This window comes from Giraffa tippelskirchi, chromosome 1, assembly GCF_054371585.1.
Source record: "Giraffa tippelskirchi isolate mGirTip1 chromosome 1, T2T-mGirTip1v1.2.pri, whole genome shotgun sequence".
NCBI classification, from domain to species: domain Eukaryota; kingdom Metazoa; phylum Chordata; class Mammalia; order Artiodactyla; family Giraffidae; genus Giraffa; species Giraffa tippelskirchi.
This window is the reverse complement of record NC_137275.1, coordinates 159,474,388-159,496,210: the sequence shown is the minus strand read 5'-3', so window position 1 is coordinate 159,496,210 and position 21,823 is coordinate 159,474,388. Positions and strand designations below refer to the sequence as shown.

At 38.6% G+C, this 21,823-nt stretch overlaps 1 protein-coding gene and 1 long non-coding RNA gene across 28 annotated transcripts in view; one reads left to right on the top strand and one right to left on the bottom strand.

Annotated features, from left to right (window-relative positions):
• GLIS3 (GLIS family zinc finger 3) overlaps positions 1-21,823 on the bottom strand; it is a 674,355-nt gene that overhangs the window by 121,628 nt on the left and 530,904 nt on the right. The gene's annotated exons all lie outside the window — the stretch shown is intronic.
• On the top strand, positions 1,571-13,323 carry LOC145507555 (uncharacterized). The gene is made up of 2 exons (XR_014054994.1): positions 1,571-1,672; positions 9,474-13,323. It is a non-coding gene; the product is annotated as an uncharacterized LOC145507555 (long non-coding RNA).

Here is a 21,823-nt window from a genome sequence, read left to right as displayed (position 1 = left end):
GTTTAAGAAAATTCTCATTTTTTTTTAAACATTTTGGGTCATGGGCAGCAGCTGACTTTTAAAAGGGCACTCTAAATGAGGTGGCAAAATAAATGAGGGTGTAACATAAAAATTGAAAATGGAAAAAATGTTTTTGAGAAGCCACATGACAATGTAGAGAGAAATATGTTACTTCTGTGCCAACATTTGAACCATATTAAATTTTTATGGAAATTATCACATGTCTGGTTTATAAAAATTGAAAGGAGTTAGAGACAAATGGAACGTTATCATGGGCATTACATTCACCACTGGCAAAAGAAGACTCCATAGTGCAACACTGATATTTAAATATATCATATGGCTGTCTCCAGTTATTCTACAAATGTAAGGAATATCATACATTATTCATGCTGTGTCAATACAATGCCAGAAAACTATAATTTCAAGCAGATAATTATTCCATGAGTGGGTAAATAATAAAAAGCTGGCTGTTTGGGGGTTGTTTAAACATAAGAATAAGTAAGTTGCCTGAACTTCATTGTTGTTTATTAGTGTTGATTTCATGCAATCTGCAAATACATATCCACTAGAACATGTGTCCTTCAGAGGTTCACAGTCAGACCTAAATAAATGCACTTTGATTACATGCCAGAAGAGCAAATATATTTAAGGCTATGTAACTGGCCCTGTGTAAATATACCTAAAAGAAATCAAATTATTTCATTTTCAGTGTATCTCTGTTTCTGACCCACCATCTAGGCATACTTAATTCCATACACATGGATCTGCAAAAGCATAATACTTCTATGAAGTATATATAAAGTCTACATATAAAAGCAAATTTCATATATTTTGCTACTCTATATTAAAGAAAACAGTTTTGCAAAAAACTTTGAGCATCAGTCTATATACCAATAGACCTGGGAATATTGAGTTTCTTGTTCACTCAGCACTTTATAGGCTGTGCAGATGATACAAAAGAATCACCAGGCTCCATCCTGCCTTTCCTGCATTCATATTACATTCCAGGAGATAGACACACACTTAGAAAAAATTTTGAATCTGACCCAGCCTGCTCCAACACCCCAAACTATTTTCTATAGACTAAAGGTGAGGAAACAAATGTTGGAGAAATCATCTTCTGGATTTTAGGGATTATTTTCTGCGTTTTTAAAAAGTGTCAGAAATGTTCTCTAAAACTCTAGTTTCTCTAAAGGGTCTCTCAAATTTCAGACAGGGATAGATGAAGTAAAAGAGAAATAAGGAAACGAGAAGCAGAAAAACAAAAAAAGAGAGGAGAGAGAGAGAGAGAGGCTACGGGTCAAAGGAGGGCTTAGCACGGACATGGTCAGGCCTGTCTCCTCCCGTCTGTCCTCCCACCTTTCTCACTGGACTCCAGGCCAGTCCAGCTGCAATTTCTTAATTAAGTATCATTGTTCCACTTTGCTTCTGCTTGTGCTACTTCCTGTGCCTGGTGACATCCTACTGACCCTTTAGCTTGGTGTCACCTCCTTTGTGACACCTTCCTTTATGCTTGGTGTCATCAAGGCACAATGGATCACTACCTCCAACTCCCCCCAACCCCCACCACACACACATCAAGACTTATCCACTGCCTGGCTAATGCATGGGGGTACACTAATTGGATTGTTTGTCTCCCCTACTAGGCTGTGAGCTTTATGAAGATAAGGTACTGAGTCTTATTAATCTTTTTATTGGCATATACTCGGCATATACTCAAGTGACCACAGATTATTTGCTAAATAAATGCTAAAGGAAATGAAGAGAATGAATTCTCTGTAAAATATATATATATATATATATATATATATATATATATTTCCTAGACTTCCTTCTGTAGAAAGCTCATTAAGGCCTTTTAATTAGGTAGAGCCAGTCACCATTCATGATGACATCAAACGCTCAACACTGCAAAAGCTATAAAATGCATTTAAGGATTTTGCTGGATTTTAATGTTCTATAGAATTACTGCAAAACATATAATTATTTTAATATCTAATCATGTGGGGAAACAATACTAACAACAACATATGGTTGTATTCTTTTGTGGTTGTGATGTCTTAACTTATTTATTGATGTTCTGAGAGATCTATAGCAATACTGGTGAATGGAGTGGGCTGTTTTCCTACCACACCCTTTTCCAAACTTAAGCTACACATACACAGACCCACTGGCAACATGTTATTAGGAATAATTCAAGGAACATAAATGTGTGCCTTCTTCATACATAAATGAAAAGAAACTGTTTTAAATTGCCCTAAGTTAAGCTAACATACTCTCAAATATGCCAGGAAAGAGTCTCTTATCAGGGTGTCTCATGAAAAGAAAAAAGATCTTTGGGACCTTGCCCTGAGTTGCCTGACTCAAATATCCCCAAAGAGCAGGTCAAGCAGTTTCCCTTGCTATGCCTCTGCTCACCATCCGATAGCCAACCTCTCTGAACAGGACACAGCCATTACGACCCCATATAACCCCAGGATATAACCATGCCAAACTCCAGAGCTTTCTGTATTCAGAGTACAGGGGGCTGTAGCAAGGCCTTGCCTCTGCCTTCCCTGTTGGCAGTGGATTGGCTCCTCTGTAATTGTCTTTGACTGCAAAGAGGAGAAATGCCACTGCTTGCCTTCAGTTTTATTAAGAATTGGCATGCTTGGTTTAACAGAGCTAAGCAATATATTTATTTACTATGGTGTTTCCCAAAATGATTGCTAAATTCTGTCATCTCTTGACTGAGAAACTGTTTGCGGGTTGCAACAGAATGTATGCTAACATACATACAGCAACACAAACTTCCAAGACAAACTGTTTAAGTCAATTTGCTATCATATAGGCACATAGGTGCAAATATGTGCATATGCATTTGCGGGTACAGCCATGGGCACACACTAACACTTGCACACATATCCCACACAGATTCTGTAATAGATGTGTATATTTAAGATCTGTGTGCAGGGGGGTAGAGACAAGCATGAATTTGCCAAGAGAGAAGAGGAAATTCACACACGAAGAGAATAATTTACCATAAATTGGCCCATACTGAATTTACTCCAGAAAACAGAGTGCAAGATGCCAAATTTTTAATGGCTCTTACTATTCCAGATCTGGCCCTGACAAACTTTGGAAGAGATGCAAGTGGGCAGGAAAGATGGGATTAAAAAATTATATCTTAAGCCTTTTTACTTTCAAATGTAAAATTTCCACCACTGTGACAGGAGGAAAGAGTGCGGCAGGGATATTTTCCTGACACCATGCTTTTCTCAACAAAAAGTCATCGATTTTCATTATGCATTGCTTAAATATAAATTCTGTACTTGCTAAAAGTCATATGCATCTGGTTGCTTAAAAAAGAAGTAGATATGAAAATAATGGAACTCAAACCTTGCATTAGCCCTGGCAGCTGTTACGAAGGTGTGAGCTCAGAGTGATGCTTGGGGCAGCTTCACAGTCAGAGAACTGACAATCCTTTGTGACAACCCACAAGATTCAGCAAGACCCCTCACTTGCTTCCAAAATGCATCACCTCCAGTATTCTTTCTTTCACAGCTGAGCTTTTCTGCGTGGCTCTCCCATCACATGCCTGACTGCCAAGTGGCAGGTGCTCAGAAAATCTCCCAATCTTTCTATCAATACTTGCTCTGATTTTAAACTACCTATCCCATCTCTGAGCCTTTCTCTTTGTTTGTTGAAGGAATCACTGTTCCTATATATATGCCCATGGTTCACTCATGGGCAAGAAAGTATTGACAAATTCATTAACCAAGTCTGACTGTTTAGGTATTGAAACCCACAGAGTATTCAGTTATTGTATGCATGCACTGAGTTTGATCCCTATAATTCTAAAGCAAATACCTTAGCTAAGAATTGTAATCTCAATCCCCTTGACTATTCTATTTAAGACAGTTTCAACCCTCCTTTCCCCTCCGAACGTGACTCCAGTTATCACAACAATAACAGGTACACATAAAATCTTATCCAAAAGTGCAAAGTTTGTGGTCTATGTGGATCACCTCAGATGTTTTAATTTGATGAGGATATTGGTCTGTTATACAAAGTAGTTGGCCTTTTCACTGAATTTAATTTACAATTGTTTATTCGTCAAAGAAATAAAAAATTAGTAAAATATGTTGTTTCTAAGATATGTCTCTTGCTTTATTTTATCTCCTTAGTCATCTTACCAAGCCAACAATCCTGATGTGAAAATACTTAGGGCAGAGTAAATTCCCAATAAAAGTTAACTGTTATTACCATCATCTTTCATGCATTCAAATTATCAAGTAGTATTATCCCCATTTTCCAAGTGAAGAACATTGAGACCTAGAGAAGTTTGGTGCTTTGCCACAGACACAGGGCTAGTAAGTAGTAGATGGATAACCAGAATCATGGCCTTCTGGCTCAATTATTTAACCATTTCCTCTATGCAACTCCAAGGAATATTATTTTTCAATAGGTTAAGGAGATAAAGGAAAAAATATGTTCTGGAAGGAATCCAAGCACACTTTTTCTTTTGTTTCTTTATAAAATGAAAAATATTAGTAGCTTAAATTCATACAATACCATCGACTATCCAAAATTGTACCAACCATTCTCACCAAAGTCTGAATGTAGAGGGAAATCATTGATAATGATGAAAAAGTATTGTGAGCCTTATGTTCTTCACATAATCTTTTTTTTTAATAACTGTAATTCTCAAGTTAAAAAAAAAGTGGTATGCATCTATAAATCATTTAGATGCTTATGCTGCTGAGAAACAAATGTAAAGTCAGAGTTAATGTGAAATACTCAATGTGAGCATTCTGGAAGACTTCAAGGCTGCATATTCAGCCAAACAATAAAATACTTTATAGCATGAACCTACATTCACTTAATCAAATGAAGGGGCTCCTGAATTTACTACCAATTTACCAATGGTGACAAACTTGGTCCTTCTTAAATGCCTATGTGTTTAAGACTTTCTCCTAAGTAACTTAACTCATGAAGAAAAGAAAGATGTTTTAGAAGTTTCCATAATCTAATAGGTGCCTAGTATGTATTAGGTGCTCAATAATTTTTTTGTAAAATGGTTAGTAATTAAATATTTGCCTAAATATTCATTGTAGCATTTCTAATTTGAAGCAAAATTCCTTCAGAAAAACAGTTCACTTTGCTATTTTCCTTTATTGGAATAAGGATCCAAACTGTATCACATCAGAAATACAGGGTTATCAACTGTTAAACTTGGCCTAAACCTCTCCTCTGAGTTCCAGGTCCTACTGCCTATTCAATATCTCTCTAGCTGGTCTACAGATACCTAAATGTACATATTCCAACACTTAAGAATGACCTTTCCCCCCAAAACAGAGCTTCACTCTACACTCTATTTACCTAAGAGTGCAGCCCAGCATCTGGAAATAATCCTTGACATCCCTTTCTCACACACCTATCTCTAATATCTAGGTCCTCAGAAGTGTCTCTCGAACACGTTTACTTCTATCAATGTTGGACCTCCCCTTGTCTGAGCAGCCGTTCTCTCCCACTTGGTCTTCAGTAATCAATGGGTCTCCCCCTTTACTCTTGCCCCCATCCACCATCTAGTCTCCATGGTGCTGCCAGAGTAATTGGTTGAGACCAGAAATCTGACAACGCCACTCCCCTGTGTCAAATTCTTCAAAGGTTTCTCATTGTTTTTGGATAAAGACCAAAGCTTAACCATGACTTATAAAGTCTTGCTTCAGCTGGCTCCTGCCTACCCTCCAGCCTCATCCTCACCTCACCCTCCTCCCCTTCGCTCCCTCAGTTTCAGCCACACTGGTCTTTCAGTTCCTTGGAGATTGTATTTGCATATGCTATTTCTTTGGCCTGGAAAAATGTTTCTTCCTCCTTTTCTGGTTAAGTATCTTTTCAAGATTAGTTTAAATATGCCTTTTTCAGGAAAGCAGTCTCCGGTCCCCAAGCTTAGGCTTAGTCTCCCACATATATTTCCTTATAACATGCTCATGGACCATGAGCTCCTTTAGCACAGGGACCACAGTGGTCCTCTTCATGATGGACTAGTGTGCACAGAAAACTTCTAATGCAGATTTGTAGAATAATGGACAAATGAGTTATTATATATTAAAATACAAGCTGTTTATATTAAAATGCTTTCTTTTCCTCCCTCCCTTCCTTCCTTTCTAAGACTATGTGGTTAGAGCTTAAAATCCACTCAGAATAGCTATATACTCATAGGATCAGTGCTTGTTCTAACAATGGAGAATAATAAAAGATGAGTAGAACTCAAAGAACAGATCCTCAGGTCTGGAGAAAAAGATATTTGTGAAATTCTCTATAATTTTTAAGCGCTACATGAAATGCAAATGTTTTCTAGATTCCAACTGCACACACAGAAATATCTCAACTCATTTTGACAAAGATATCCACCAGGGAGATGAATAAATAGCTTCACTAAATACATATGGTGCAATTATACTCGGCAGTAAGTGACAATAGGTCTTACTTTAGAGTAATCTAAAAATTCAAAGCCCAATTATTTCAGCTGCTCAGTAAATAATACTGAAAAGACGTGGTGGTAAAGCAACTTAGAACAGACTGTATTAGTAAATGCTAATGATTGCTTTATGATCCACAGAGCCACTTTCTTTTTCTTCTGAAGGAGAGAAAGCTTTTTGTAAATTAAGGGGAAAAAAACAGACATCCATGAGCTACAGCCAAGAACAAAATGAAAGCAGGGAGTACTCCTTTTGATCTTTCAAGAGTGGTATTTAGTTAAAGAATGTATGCTGGACTACAGAAAAACACCACCAGAAACATGAGCATTTGGGACCTGAAAAATACAGTTGTTGGCAGCTGGCCTTTTAAAAATATATTTTTAAGGGAAAAAAGGACTTGTCTCCATAGCTCCAAATTTCAGGGCAAACTGACACTGACTTTAATGAAAGGGGTCAGTTTCAGACTTCTTTTTTGGAATGCAGAAACACTGCAAGTAATTGGTATAATTAACAGCTTAGATATGCAAATCAAATTCAAACTTGAAATGACTGAGATGGAAAAGCAACCTCAACAAGAAAACACGAAGGAAAGAGAGGAGAGAGAAACACGACAAAAACAACTCTGGCCTTTCTGGATGATACGAAGTCAGCTGAAGCCACAGTAAAGAGGGATGGGGTACTGCTGATGTCTTTAAGACAAGCTCCACAAAGGTGAGAGGGAAAGGAGGAAGCTGCTGAGCCACAGGTCTACCCAGATCAAGGGAATCTGAACAACAATCAACACGGCAGAGCTGTAACTTCTGCCCCAGTAGAGCATTCTTGTGGAGAAGGCAATGGCACCCCACTCCAGTACTCTTGCCTGGAAAATCCCATGGACGGAGGAGCCTGGTAGGCTGCAGTCCATGGGGTCGCGAAGAGTCAGACACGACTGAAGCGACTTAGCAGCAGCAGCAGCAGCAGCAGGGCATTCTTGTTTTCATCCTCTCTGGATTTGTGGTGTTTATTATTTTTCTAATTTGAGCAAACCATGCAAGCTTTTGGCACCTCAAAAAATAAAATCATATGGCCAATAAAAATGTTTATTCAAAGGGAAAAAAGTTAGCTCAAAAGCAGCAGCTTCCTACTTTCTTAGCCACCTAACTATTGGGGAATGGTAACCTACCCTTTTGCTCTTCTGCCTATCTGGGATTCATTCACCAGAGGCCCACTTGAACCAGAAGCCTCCAAATGGTAGCACCATTTGAGGAGATCCCATAGCACTCTCTGATCTTCCGGACATGACCAGGTTCACCCAATTTGTATTTTCTTTGCACACTGTATTTCTCCTTCATAATTATTTACTCATCTGCCATTAAATACAAATTTTAGTAATCATCTGCACAGTTATTTCCTGAGCTCTATCTTGTCCATACCCTTGTTTCCAGAGCCTCTAGCATAGTGCCTGGAGTTTGCCAGGTGCTCAATGAACGAAAATGGAACAATCTGGGACTTATGGGTAATATTAGGTCAGATCATCCAAATGTCAAATGTCAAAGATCATCATTTATTCAATGACCAAAGATCAGTTACCTAAGGTTTATTAATTATTGTATGGAGACAGTGAATGATACCCAAAGCAGTTAACTACCAAGTGGCATTGTAGGACAGCACTTCTCAGACTTTAATGTGCTCACAAATCTCCCGAAGAGTTCATTATAAGGCTGACTCTGATTCAGCAGGTCTGGAATGGGATCTGAGAGTCTACATTTAAAAAAAAAAAACAAAAACCTCCCAAGAGATGCTGATGGTCCTCGGGCCACATTTTGTGTAGTAAGTTCCTATGGGTCAAATTGCCAACTCAAACATAGGTTTTCCCTCACATGAATCTTATTTATTTTGCATTTTGAAAAATCACATTGTGATTATTATCCAGGTGGTTCTTGGTTTAGCTATTCACAGATGTCTTCTTGGGAGGATGAAGGGTCACCATTTCTTGATTTCTTCTGGGACCTGGGGTCTGTATTACATATTCTCTGGTGAACGCTATCTTGCAAGAAATTTAGCCAAGTCTTTATTATCCTAACAAGAGGTCTACTTTTGTCAAGAGAATCTGGCCAGGAAAGAAAGTGAGCTTGGATTTTCTATACGACACATTTTTATGACAAAATCTCTTGAGAATATTTGTATTTTGTTGGTTCTTTTAACAAATTAGTGCATATTGCAGCACTTCATTGTTCATAAAACACAGAGGATCCTCTTTATCTACTATGATTTCTTTCCATTTCTGTAATCTATGTTGCACAAAACTTTTTCCAGCAGTTTCTAAGCCATTATGGAAAGCCTGGAACAGGCTGATAGAAATTAATATTTTGGTCTTCTACATCAACTTCCATATCTATTAATATTCAATGATTCTTTTTTTAAAGTGACAGAGTTTGGGTTGTTTCCTCAAACAATGACACAGTGATGTAGATGTTTTCTGTAGGCAATATCTGAAAGTCTGTCTGTTCAAATGGTCTTGCTTCATATCATAGTACAAACAGCTGATCTATATTTAATGATTTTTCTATGGATTAAAGGTAAAGAGTTTTAAATATCTCTTTGATAACAATTCTTTTGCTAGTACTTGATGTGGCTCTCTTAGAGGAGTACCACCAATGATAATTAAATTTGCTTATTATGTATATCCCTCCTCTCCCTACAACACACACACATACACATAGCTTGCATTTGCTGAAAAAGTCAACATGTGGCTTTATGTCTGTAGTACACCAATCAACATATCAAAATCCAAATTTAGAATCCCAATTCACAATACCATTTTTTCCTTTTTTTCTCCTCTTTACTGAATAAATTAAATTCAGTCTTTGTTGGAAGGAAATGTAAAATGTGTTTCACACATACATTTAACACTAATCTGTTCTCTCTACTTTAATTATGCTTTGAATTTCTGTGGGATCTTATATCCCAGAGACTCAATTTACTTTTATAAATATTCATTGATTCTTTTCCTCCTGTTTCCATTAGTGCTGCTAAATATTACCCTCCATTTCTCATTTGGAGAAACTGAGGCATCAAGGAAGAATCTAAGGATTGAAACCAAGGATAGTCACTTACAACTATAGAGATGAAAATGCAACTTAGAAGCCCCTCCTCTGATGAAGAGGCAACACTCCCGCCAAAGTGTAGAAATAACGGTACAATGTGTGAGGATTGAATCAGAGATTGCCTGCTCATATTCGAAGCACAGCTATATTCCTTATTTCGTCCTCTCCCTAATACAAAGTGCAGTAACAGAATAGCTGCCCTGTGGCTAAAGAGAAATGATTACAGAAGAGAACAGTTGGAGAAAACAAGGCAAAAGTACTTGGATTTTAGTCAGTGGGAGTCCATCACAGTAACTAATGGGCCGAGAATGTTTCTATTTTTTCACCAAGTAATCCATATGCAAATTTCCTGCAGTATTCAATATGCACTTCCAAGTTCAGTAAATGTTTTCTATTCTTTTCTGCTTAGCTCTCTCAGATTTTTCCAATTAGGCCCTGTTTATTTAGAAAAAAAGAAAATGTCTAAAGAAAGGATTAAGCTCTGTATCTTATAGAGAAAGAATGAATATTAGAAATTCTTTCAGGATCTAGAGGATGCATTCTTTACTCATCCTCCCCGCTGGGATGGGTAATGAGAATAAAGTAAAAGGGGAAGGAGGCTGAGGCTTTTTACTTCATTTGGTTTGTTCAGCTGAAAATATGCTTTTGACTATCTGGAATTAAATCCAAAATTCATGACAATTCAGACAATGCTGTACATGGAATAAGACTGCGGGTAAAAATAAATAAATAAAAGAGAGATGTGAAAGCTCAAAAGGACCCACCTGGTGAGCAGAAGTTCTGCAAAAGCAAGAGAATTCACCATGTGGACGGGGCAAGAGGATGGACTGGAAAGAGAGAGCATGAATGGCTCAAGCTAGCAGTTGTCTCAAATGAAGATGACCCAGGAAACAGAGCTGTAAATCAGAGAGATGTCTCAAAAACATGGCCTCTCAGAATAGCAGTGAGGGAAGACAGTGTGTGAAATTCAGCTCTTTCATCTCCAGTCACTACACCCACAAAGACATGTGGTGCTCTGCCTGTGTCTTTCAGGATTTAAACTGAAAGTGGACGGTCATTTTGGGTGAAAGAAAGGAAGGGAGGGAGGGAGACTAGGAAGTTGAACCAAGGGTTTTCAACAAAAACCCTCTGCACTTGAGTTCCATGTAAGGAATTAGGACAGAGATATCATGGTACCTGAGAAGGAATTTCTGTCACAGAGAACAGCCTGCTTCCAGAGGCTGTTATGAAGCTCAAAGAGATTTTATATGTGTATACACACACACACACACACACACACACACACATATACACTATTTTGAAAACTTAAAATCCATCATACCAATGAAAGAGGGATTATGAGCAGTGGTTATAGTTGGCATTGTATTAAAGAACAGGAAATATCCAAGATGCTTACAGGGTTTCAGAACAGATCATTACCAAATAAAGTTGTAAACAGCTAAGCATAAAAAGTACCCAAATGTCAGGTTAATTTTCTCTCTCTGCATTTAGGGACTCAAAAACCATAGGGAAAAATAACTGACAAACTGTATTTAAGGATAGACTATTTACCTGGTGATTGAATAATATACTGAGTTCTTAAAAAATCCTCACATTGCGTTTGGTTGCCTAAGAGGTACAGCATAAAAAGCAAAATGTGTCAATATAATCAATAAAAAAAGGTTTCCCTTTAATGGCAGCTATCGGAAAGAGGAAGAAGCAGAATGAGGTATTAATAGTATAAACGCACCAGCCACTGGCTACAAGCATACCATAGCCTGTTCTCCTCATAAATATTTTCTGCTACAACCTGCATCTTCTGAATCTGGCAAAAAAAGAAGAAAAGACTTCTTCAAGTCTAGTCAAGCCACCTGTTTACACTGTCCACAAAAACCAAAACAAAAACTGTTGTGGTTACATTACCCAACGGTCATTTACAAAAGTTAAATTCTGTTCTTCAATACAGCAGTCGAAAGAAAGAAAGTCACTTTCAAAAGCTTTTTCGATTTTAAGTTCTAAGACACAGCAGTGCTCTCAAATTTCAATTCCTTATGTCTTAAGCTTAGAGGAAAAAAAAAAAAAAACTAAACAAAAGTCTGCCAAAAATCCAGGCTATTAAAATGTTACAACAAAATGCCCTGGGTTTGAGACTATGGTTGGTATCCAAATGAACAGAAACGTCCTGGACAGAATCCTTCAGATCACCATGGAACAGGCTTTGATGCCCTTTGTTTAATTCTGTGAAGACCCAAACCTCAAGCAGAATATTTCTGGCCTGTCAAATAAGGCTTTTCCCAGAAAGTCAAAGAGCTTGAAGACATAAGTCTGATTCTTAGTCCATTCTTAAGTAATCTGGCATACTGGATCTCACCTCTAACTTTAGGGTGCACTAAAAAGACATTATAATGGAGGTTTTTTTCTTTTGATCCCATAAATCAGTTATGTTTTTTTCTCCTTTCATTACCAAGGTGGCTTCTTCCTTGAGCCAACTTTGAACATCCCCACATAGTAATTCTATTACAGAAACAGCCTTGTACATGAGAGGACTGACTATGCTTTAACAACTTTGGATGTTTAGCCTTTATCTGGCTTTCTCTTCTGCAGCTTTGCTGAAACGATGAGAGCTCCCCCAAAAGGAGAGATTTCTGCCTTAACTCACAGGCACATCAAAGAAGAATAATCTACACCTGCAGTCACAAACTGATTAAGCCCCCGCATCTTCCCTGGCACAGCGTCTAAGAATTCCATCCTTGAGAACTTGCCCTGGAACTCACAACACGGTATAAGCAGTTGGAGTTAAAACCTGAAAAATCTTTACCAGGCCTCCAAGCCACCTGCCTCCTGCAGTGCCGTGGAATGGGAAGAAAATCTCAAAGTGGCTCCGTATCTATATATCTGTTCTTCCTTTGAAGGTGTGGCCTAGGGGCCTCAAATGGAAAAGCAGAGTAAAATCATCATCAAGCAGTGGGTTTGCAGTCCTTGCTTGAGAGTCTTTTACACTGCCTACACATCAAACCTGTTCTTGTTTATGAAGTAATCGATGTATTTGTACTGAATAACACTTCTCCAGTTTAGCTGCCTAGCCAATTAATGTCTTTGCTTTCACCTTTATAATTAGCACGTTGAAAAGAAGATTGTAAAAGTTGCTATTGAGGTGGCAGTAAGCAGAAGGCACTGAGACTATGAGTGCACTAGGAACAAAGGCCCAAGCTATGGGGAGATGAACCTCCAGATGAATTTGCATACTGCAGACATGTCAACCAAGACACTTATCGAGCCGCCCTAAGGGTATACCACCAGGGTAGTACTGACACAGAAAATTAGAACCTCACCCCAGAAGCAGCACAAGAGAATAGTGATTTTAAACAGAAGCCATATTTAAAACCTTGCTATTAAGCACATACACATACCACGACTCTGGAAAACAAACAGAGAAATCTTAGTGCTGACAGACTTCATGGTGAGGTTTCTTTAATTCTCATTCCCAGTCTGGCTCAGGTGCACAAAGGAAAGAGCTTCTTAATGTTCTTCCTTTTGTCTCAAAAATTAAGCACTTGCATCACCTGCTCAGGTCCACACAAAGACTCACACTGTAGATGCTGCAAGACTTTGCAAAATGGTCTGCCTGTAATGCCCAAGTTGCAAATCAAGCAGCCTCCTGGAAATAGGAAATAAAACCCCAACACAAAGGGATTATCACGGTTAATGAATCAGATCTTCAGTGCTGGTAGTCTGTGGTAGCAATGATACATCCTTAAAGTTCTTTATAAAAAGCTGATTGGTAATGAAAAGCTGTGACTCTTCCATTCCTCCAAATCTCCGACTTTCCACCAGAATGTTGCAACACTGCCTTCCACACTCTCAGTTTCCTGAAAACATATTTTAGAGGTAAATATCTGCCATATATACAACTACCAAGCCCATAAGTTAACAACTGCCCGATTCAGAGTTTCAATGAATCTTTGTGTGCTTTTCCTCATGTGTAATAACAATAAGGCTTTCCAAAGATGAGGAGAAGCAAGCACCATTTTACTAAGCATCTCGTTTGTGTCAGGCCATGGGCCAGGTATAGTCACAGAAGTTTCCTAAATTAATTCTATTCATTTTCAAAAAAGATCATGAATCATTAGGTTTATTTTATTGGTGAGGGAATGGAGGCTCTACGAAGTTAAGCACCAATGCCCAGAAGTAACTCAATTGGGCTTGAACTCAGACTGATGCTGGTGTGCCTATGAATCCCCTCATTCTTTCCACTTTACTCCACTAGTCAAAGAGTTCTTAATGGTTTCTCTTCTTAAGCACAGGGTCCTGACTTATATGTCATCTAGTCATTCATTTAATAAATGGATGTTGGGCTCTGATGCTGGCCTGGGTGCTGAGCACATGACGATGAATGGGGTTGGGGTCCTTGCCCTCAGAGAGCTCACCCAGTAACTGGTTAAGTGGGCATGTAAACAACAGATGCAATACAATGTGATGTAATAAAAGACATGAGCAAAGACGGAGATGGATTCTGTGAATCTGAGCTGACGCCATACAGGAAGTGACTTTTGAGATGGGTGTCAAAGTATGAATAGACTACTATTCATGCAGACAGCATTTAGGGAAAACCAGGTAGAAGAAATATCACTGACAAAGGCCTAGAGGCGGGAAAATAGGCAACACAATATCGCAACAGGCTGACAGAAAGCAACAGCAAGTCCTGGTGATTAGATAGGGTGAGAGTTCAAGGTAGGCTATGGTGAAGACTGTAAAAAAGCCTTGAGCCCACTCTGCACTGGACACACTGATTTATTCTCAGTAGGTACTCTGTAGTCTAGGCTTTAAAATGAAAAGCAGAACACCTAACTCCACTGACTAAAATGCTCTACTGGCTCCCTATTATGCTCACAGTCAGATTCAAATTCCTCTTTACACTTGGCCAACATGGCCCATGTGATCTGGTCCCTGCCATATCTCTGACCTAAAGCCCTCCCTCATCTTTACAAGCACTCTAGCTACTCTCTCTAAGACACATACCATCTCTGGGTCTTTTATACGCTGTTTCTTCTGTCCCAACACTCTGCCTTCACCTGTTCCCAAGACTGGTTTCTTCTTCTCAGGTCTCAACTCCATTAAGACTCCCTCCAGGATGTGCTCTCTGACCATTTTCTTTTAGCTGGCTTAACTGCTGTTATGGGTTGAATCATGTTCCCTTCAAAATTCGTATGTTGGAGTTCTGATCCTGAATACTTCAGAATGTGATCTTACTTGGGGACAAGGTCTTTATAGAGGGAGGAAATTAACATGAGGTCATGGAAAGGGGTGGCCCCAATCCAGTATGACTGGTGTGTCCTCATAGAAAGGGGAAATTTGAACACAGAGACTTACACAGAGGAAAGTGATACAAAAATATAGGGAAAAGACAACAACCTACAAGTTAAGGTGAGAGGCCTGGATCATCTTTCCCTTATGGCCCTCAGAATGAATCAATTCTGCTGTGCCTCGATTTTAGACCTAGAGTCTTCAGAACCATGAGACAACAAATTTCTGTTACTTAAGCCAACCCAGTTTGTGGCACCTTGTTAGGGCACCCCTAGCAAACTAATATATCTGCCACACTCACTATGTATTTCCTCCATAGCACTTGCCACCATGGTGGCAATCTTCTGATTCATTTATCTGCTTATAACTGTATCTATCCATTAGAATATAGGCACCATGCAGGCAGGTGTCTTTTCTTGGAATGAGATGGACAAAATCTCATTCCCTGATCCCAGAAGAGCCCTGACACATAGTAGGTTCACAATAAAATTTTTGTTGGCTGTGTTAATGAAAAGATTGTGTTTGGGTAGACTGATAATTGATATTGCTACTGCTACTACTAAGTCACCTCAGTTGTGTCCGACTCTGTGCACCCCCATGGACTGCAGCCTACCAGGCTTCTCCATCCATGGGATTTTCCAGGCAAGAGTACTGGAGTGGGGTGCCATTGCCTTCTCTGGATAATTGATAATCATTTACTTATTGTACACTCTAAGAAATCTATGTTTAAATGCCTCCCCACCCCAAGACAGATGAGAGATAGCTAGCATGTAGTGGACAACAGAGTCTGCCAATAATGAAATTAGCATTATCCACTGGTGCCTTACAAAAATTCTCGTTTTGCTCTTTGCCCAAGTTTTTCGTACGAACATAGTTTGAAAGATCCAGTTGTTTCTTTCAATGTCCTGATGTCCTGCCAAACCAAATTCAATTGATTGAAATACAGCCTGCTGATGCTTTTGTAAGGCTAAAGAAGTGGATGGCAACCTTCCACCCCTTTGCTGAATGGTGTAATTGGCCTGCCACAGAGAATTGGGGAATTTTAACACATTCCCCATTTGGCTGAGCTCACCAATTATTCCCCAGTTGCTATCAGAGCCACAGACTTTTCTTCTTTGGGGTCATTAAGCTTGTCAAAACTAATTTGTCACCACAACTGCTGACCCTCATTGCTCTGACAGCAGCACAAGGATCACCCTAAATAGGCTCTTGCATTACAAGAAAGTAAATGGTTCATCAGAACCCACTGTGCTCTTGCTGTATGGCTCGTACTGGCCTTCTGACCCTAGAAGATGTGGAAACAGTATCCTATAAGTGACACTAGTCTCCAAACCCACATACTTATCACTTTTATGTTATATATATGTGTGTGTGAGTGGGGGGGGGTGTATAAATAAACAAGTAAAATGAAAATAAATGCTTTGAATACAGGCTTGAATCTGATCTGTGACAAAAAATATGCAATTCTTGGGCTTTGACAAAATCCAAACACATTCCACGTTCTCTCCATGCAACCACCCAATGGAAGTCAGGTGGAATTAAACATGCCATAAATCATGGGTTCCTAATAAGCCAGTCAGAATAAAATTCTTTGAAAGTTTCTTGATTGTAAATGCAAAAATATTCCAAAATCAAGGTTGCCAACATTCAATAGGAAGAAGGAAACTTGCTGTGAGGAAATAGCATTCAGTTCTGAAACTGTACTTTGTGGGCTCACCCATATTGAGAATAGTTACTAACCATTTGCTACAGTTGGCAAGTTTAGCAGGTCTACATGCAAATCTCTGCACAATCAGACAAAGGTAAGAACAAGTCTATTAATTTCAAAAGAATGAGGGGATCTGTAGCGACTGCAAAGCAGGCAGCATAAAAAGTTGCATTAACTCTTTCAAGCACAAGGGAGCCATTTAATACATGGGCTATAGTAACCCTCTTCAATAAATTATGATCCCAAGGTATCTTGATATAAACCTGTAAAACAAAAATAACATTATCAAAGAACTTTAGTTCTTTTCTTCTATAGAGATTCAGTTCTAAAGATAACTGAGTTTAAAACAATTAGCTGCTAGTATATTTTCTTGATTGCACTGTGGATTGGACACAATGATAATTTGGGTAAATTACTAATGGGAAGCTGGAAATACCTGATTGATGCTCCTGCTCATGTTTCCTTAGTTTCTTCCCCAGAAATAATAATTTTCACCTTTTGAAAGGGGTACCAGTTTCCTAATGAAAACTAACACTGTAAGTATACAGCTGGCAAAAGGATTAAATATCTTGAAAAAAGGCCAAGTCTTTGGTTGTTTATTTATGTTTATTTAAACAAATCTGATAGGCTCATAGCTGGTCTCTGATGTCATGCCTTTGAGCTGTTTTTTGTTTGCTTTCAGTTTGAGAATGGAATGTAGGATGGGTTGAAGAGCAGTGAAGAGGGAAGAAACAAAAAGGGGCTTGGGGGAGATGTGGAGGCCAGGATTTCACGGGAGCCACAGATTTAGCCGAGTTCTAATGATGTCACTCCATTTTTACTCTAGCGACAGGGATCTCCCACCCCCAAACTCTGCACTTTCAAAGAAGAGTAAGCTAAAAACTTGGCAAATCTCATAGTAACAAAGTCCTGAATTGGCAGCCAAGATCTGGATGTGAATTTTAAGTTGTTTTCTCCCCAAATGTCCAACAAGATCTGCTGTGCTTACGAAGGAAGAAAAAAGAGATTTATTGATGTATAAAAAGCCACATTTGAGTTGCCAGTGCTAATCAATAACTGGAATTTCACAAAAGACCATGTTAGGCTCAGTAATGAAAAGGACACACATATAAAGACAAGTATAATTACATGGTATAAATAAGGAGAGGCTGCCAGAGTCTGTATGTTGCCAAATGCCTCAAATATTCATGTTCTTTGAAAGACTTATTTTTATGTCTATGGAGGATGAATAAACCTCACTTAAAAAATAAAGCTCTTCCTAAACCTTTGCTCATTTCTGGAATTGAACCCTTTTGCAGGTTCTGAAATGTTTAACTTTGTTTTTCATTAATTTGACATGTTCACACATCCCCTGCACTTCTGGAGCTCTGAACAAAACTGGCAGTGAGAGTGCTGGAAAAGCAAGGCAAGGACTGCTCCCGCAATATTTCTGGCCCTGCTGGAGATGTGCTGCTTGGTCTCCTAAGATGTGAAGTCAGACTCTGCACCCTTGTAAAGTCTGAGTTGTCACAGGAAACCAGAGATTTTTTTGGTACTTGGCCAAGTACCCATTCCATCTTGGATCCCATCTCCAAGTCCTTGGTGACTCAGCAAGGGTTCAAGTCAGCTCTGAGCTCATTGGGACTATCCTTTGATACAGACATCACATATGAGGAACACTGACTGATGGATAGAGGGGGCTTCCTGTTTGATCCTTATCCTAGACACAAAGCAGAAGGGCCATTTAGGAGCCAATCTCTGCTTTGTGGTTCAGTTTGAGAAATGCAGGTAAAGAAAAGAGTGGCATCTTTGTCAACGCAGACTGATAATATTGTTGAGGGGCTTTGGTTGGTGGGGACTACCCCTTGGGAAGACAATCAAGGACGATGTTTGCTGTCAGGCAAGTACAAAAGGACAAGCCCTTTGGAGATAATGCATGGAAGGGCCTTCTGTATCCCTTAGGTCAATTTTCAGTTTCATTTTTGAATCTGATTGCCATAAAGCTGCAATGAACCAAAACTGGTAAATTGGGTGTTTTTTCCAATCTGTAAGGATGTATGTACTGCTGGCTGCCACATACGTAAATAACAGCATCAGCATACTAACTGGTAGAAGTCCCTGGTAGCTGGAGGTATTTTTCCAAGCAGAAGGCACAGACAGAGTGCTGGGCCGCAAAGCATCACTGTTGCCCCCCATCCCATTAGCTTCAAGGAGAGGCTGTATTATGTTTACCACAGATTGATGGTACTAATTTACCGAATCATCAATAAAAGCTATGTATTTCCTCAAAGTCTCTCATAGCCTTTTGTAGACAGAAAGATAAATATGAAGCTCAGAGCAAGCTCATTTAATTTTTACCTGACAGCCAGTAATAACAGAAGCATCATAGAAAGGTTATGTTTCAATGAAAAAAAATCTATTACTGGGGATACCAAACACACTTGCATTAATTACGTTCTCTTTGCACTGCCCTTGACAAAAGATCAAGAAACTACCAGAAAGCGGGGGTGGAGGGAGGGACATATGAAGAGAACTCTACTTATTATCTGGAATTCTCTTTTTCTAATTTACCAGGAATTCAATCATACATTCTGTGCTTTAATTAGTGACTATGTTTAATTAAATCTAATGTTCTGAAGATGTAGCCAAAAATATTACCAGACATATAACAAGGATCAATTATTCTCCAACAGATGATGTTTCTATATTTCTAAAGTTGCCTGTGTCTAAAACATATCTTTCCTGCCCTGCTGGAATATTTGAAAAGAATAAGAGACAGAAACAGAATCTTTTCATATTTCGTCTTCACAAAAGGTTATCAGGTACAATGATTTATAATAGTATCAAGGCCGTTGTATTTTCATAGTTTCTGAGTAGTAGTGAGGCATGAGAGTTAAGTGATAGTTTTTAAGAAAATTATGATACTTCTACTTCAAAAGTTTTAAAATTGAGGGAGATCTTAAGAGACAAAAAATTTTCCATAATGAAGAACTTTTCAGCAGGGTACGAGGTTAAGGATATTGCTGCTTCTTCCAAGTCAGATACAAATTCTATTCTAATCTTAGTTCTGCTAACTACCCATTGTATGATCCTGAACAAACCAAAGGGGAAAAAAAATAGAAAAAAAATCAGCAAAATAGTCTGAGGACCACAGTTCTCATGTTTGAAAACGAAAATAAGAGTAAAGACTTCCTAAGGTTTAAGCATCACAGAATCACAGAATACTTAAATGTACAGAGCAGTCACTCAAAAATATTGTTTCCTTTCACCATGTCTTTCCTAATTCAATCACCAGAATTCACTGGTTTGTAACTTTCAGTAGCTGCCTATGTTTTAATCATCAAGAATCTAGAGAAGAGTTACAAAAAATGTGCAGAAAAATTCGAACTCCCTAACCTCCAGACCATATGTGGAGAGGAAGGCCAGTGCTGTGTAAGGGGTAGCCAAAAGACGCTAGCTACTTCCAAGACCAGCTATGTTCCTACTCTTTGGAGGGGTCAGCACACCTCTCAGCTAGCAAAGAATGCTGAAAAAGTACCAGCTGATTATCAAGGTCACCAAACCTCCCCTTCTCACCTGCGCTGCTGATTTGGATCCCAGGAAACAGAAGGAATTGAGGAACACACAGGGCAAGAAATATAGTACGACCTCATAAAAGGATGACTGTTACGTATATACATGAAATTGTACGTTAAAACCTTGCTCCTCAAAGTGTGCAGCATTACCATCACCTGACAGCTTGGTAGAAATCCGAAAGTCCAGGCAGCATCCCTACTGAACCAAAATCTGCATTTTAATAGAAACCCTGTAATTCATTTGGGAAGCCCTGCTTTAAAATATGAAATTATGATCTTCTCTCCTTTCTCAGACTTCAAGCTAGAGTATAGGTTCCAAGTGGAGGAGGGTATGGCAACCCACTCCAGTATTCTTGCCTGTAGAACACCCATGGACAGAGGAACCTGACAGGCTACAGCTCATGGAGTTGCAAAGAGTCAGACACGACTCAGCGACTGAACACAGCACATAGGCTCCAAGAGGGCAGGGATTTTCAACTTTCATAGGCACAGATACATTCCAAATGACTACAACAGTGCCTGGCATACACCTGTACTCATATGTGACTGTTGAGTAAATGACTGCAGAGGACTAATAAAACTCATTGGTGTCTAAATAATAAGACCATGGCTTTTAAAAACGCCACCATGAAAAATGACTACTGCAGTCAGCAGGAGCAATAAAGAATTTATTCAGTTAAACTCAGAAAATATTTATTGAGCAAAGTCCAAGAATTCTGAGACTGTAATAAATCAAACAGGTGTTGGTGGGCGAAATTGACTTCACTGAAGGGAAGTTTTTTTCTCAGATAATGCTAGTTGATGATATAAAAAAACATGTCCCATGAACTGCCTTAACAATTTACCTCTTTAAACAACTTTACTGAGGTATAATTTACATACCAAAAACTTCACTCAATTTTAAAGTACAATTAAATGACTTTAGTAAATTTACTGAGTTGTGCATCTCTCACCATAATCCAATTGTAGAGCCTTCTCAATCATCCCAATGATGAGAGTATCAATCAGCTCAGCCCATTTACAGTTAATCTTTGTTCCCACCCCAGCCCCAGGCAATCTGTTTCTGTCAAAAATTGACATTTTTGAGGACTCCTTGATCATGTACACGATTGACATAGTACATGTGATTCTTCTCAGGCATTTAGTAAAAACACTAAGTAAGAATCTCTGACTGCCTGTACCTGGCTAACTCATTTTCAGTTACTATATGCAACAGTTTTTTAAATTCACTTCTCTTTAAAAGTTCTCTATCCAATATTAATATATAAGAATAAATGTACCAGTATATTTGTTGCTTCATGTGTTATACAGGCAGAGAAACAGAACATAGCCTGAATCCTCAGTTGCAATCAATATACTATAGGCTGTGATGTGGCTATTAAGAAGGATGAAGGGCTACACAGAGTGACTTGGAGAAAAGTTTATGATATAAAATGTGCTGAAAAATGTATATAGTATGATCCCATTCTGTAATGAAAAACAAAATAATCGTGTGTATGCAAATGTTTGTATGTTTCTATAGTCATCAAGAATATACAGACAGACATCAAATTGTTAACATATTATTTTAAGGGGGAGGGTGACTAGGAGCAGGAAGTGAGGAAAATACTTCATAAAATGTTGTGTGCAAATTTCACTTTGCTGTTTGAAAAGAAATTATAATCCCATAAATAATATCTTTAAAAACTATAATTACACTTTCCATTAACTCAGATTAGCTTCCTT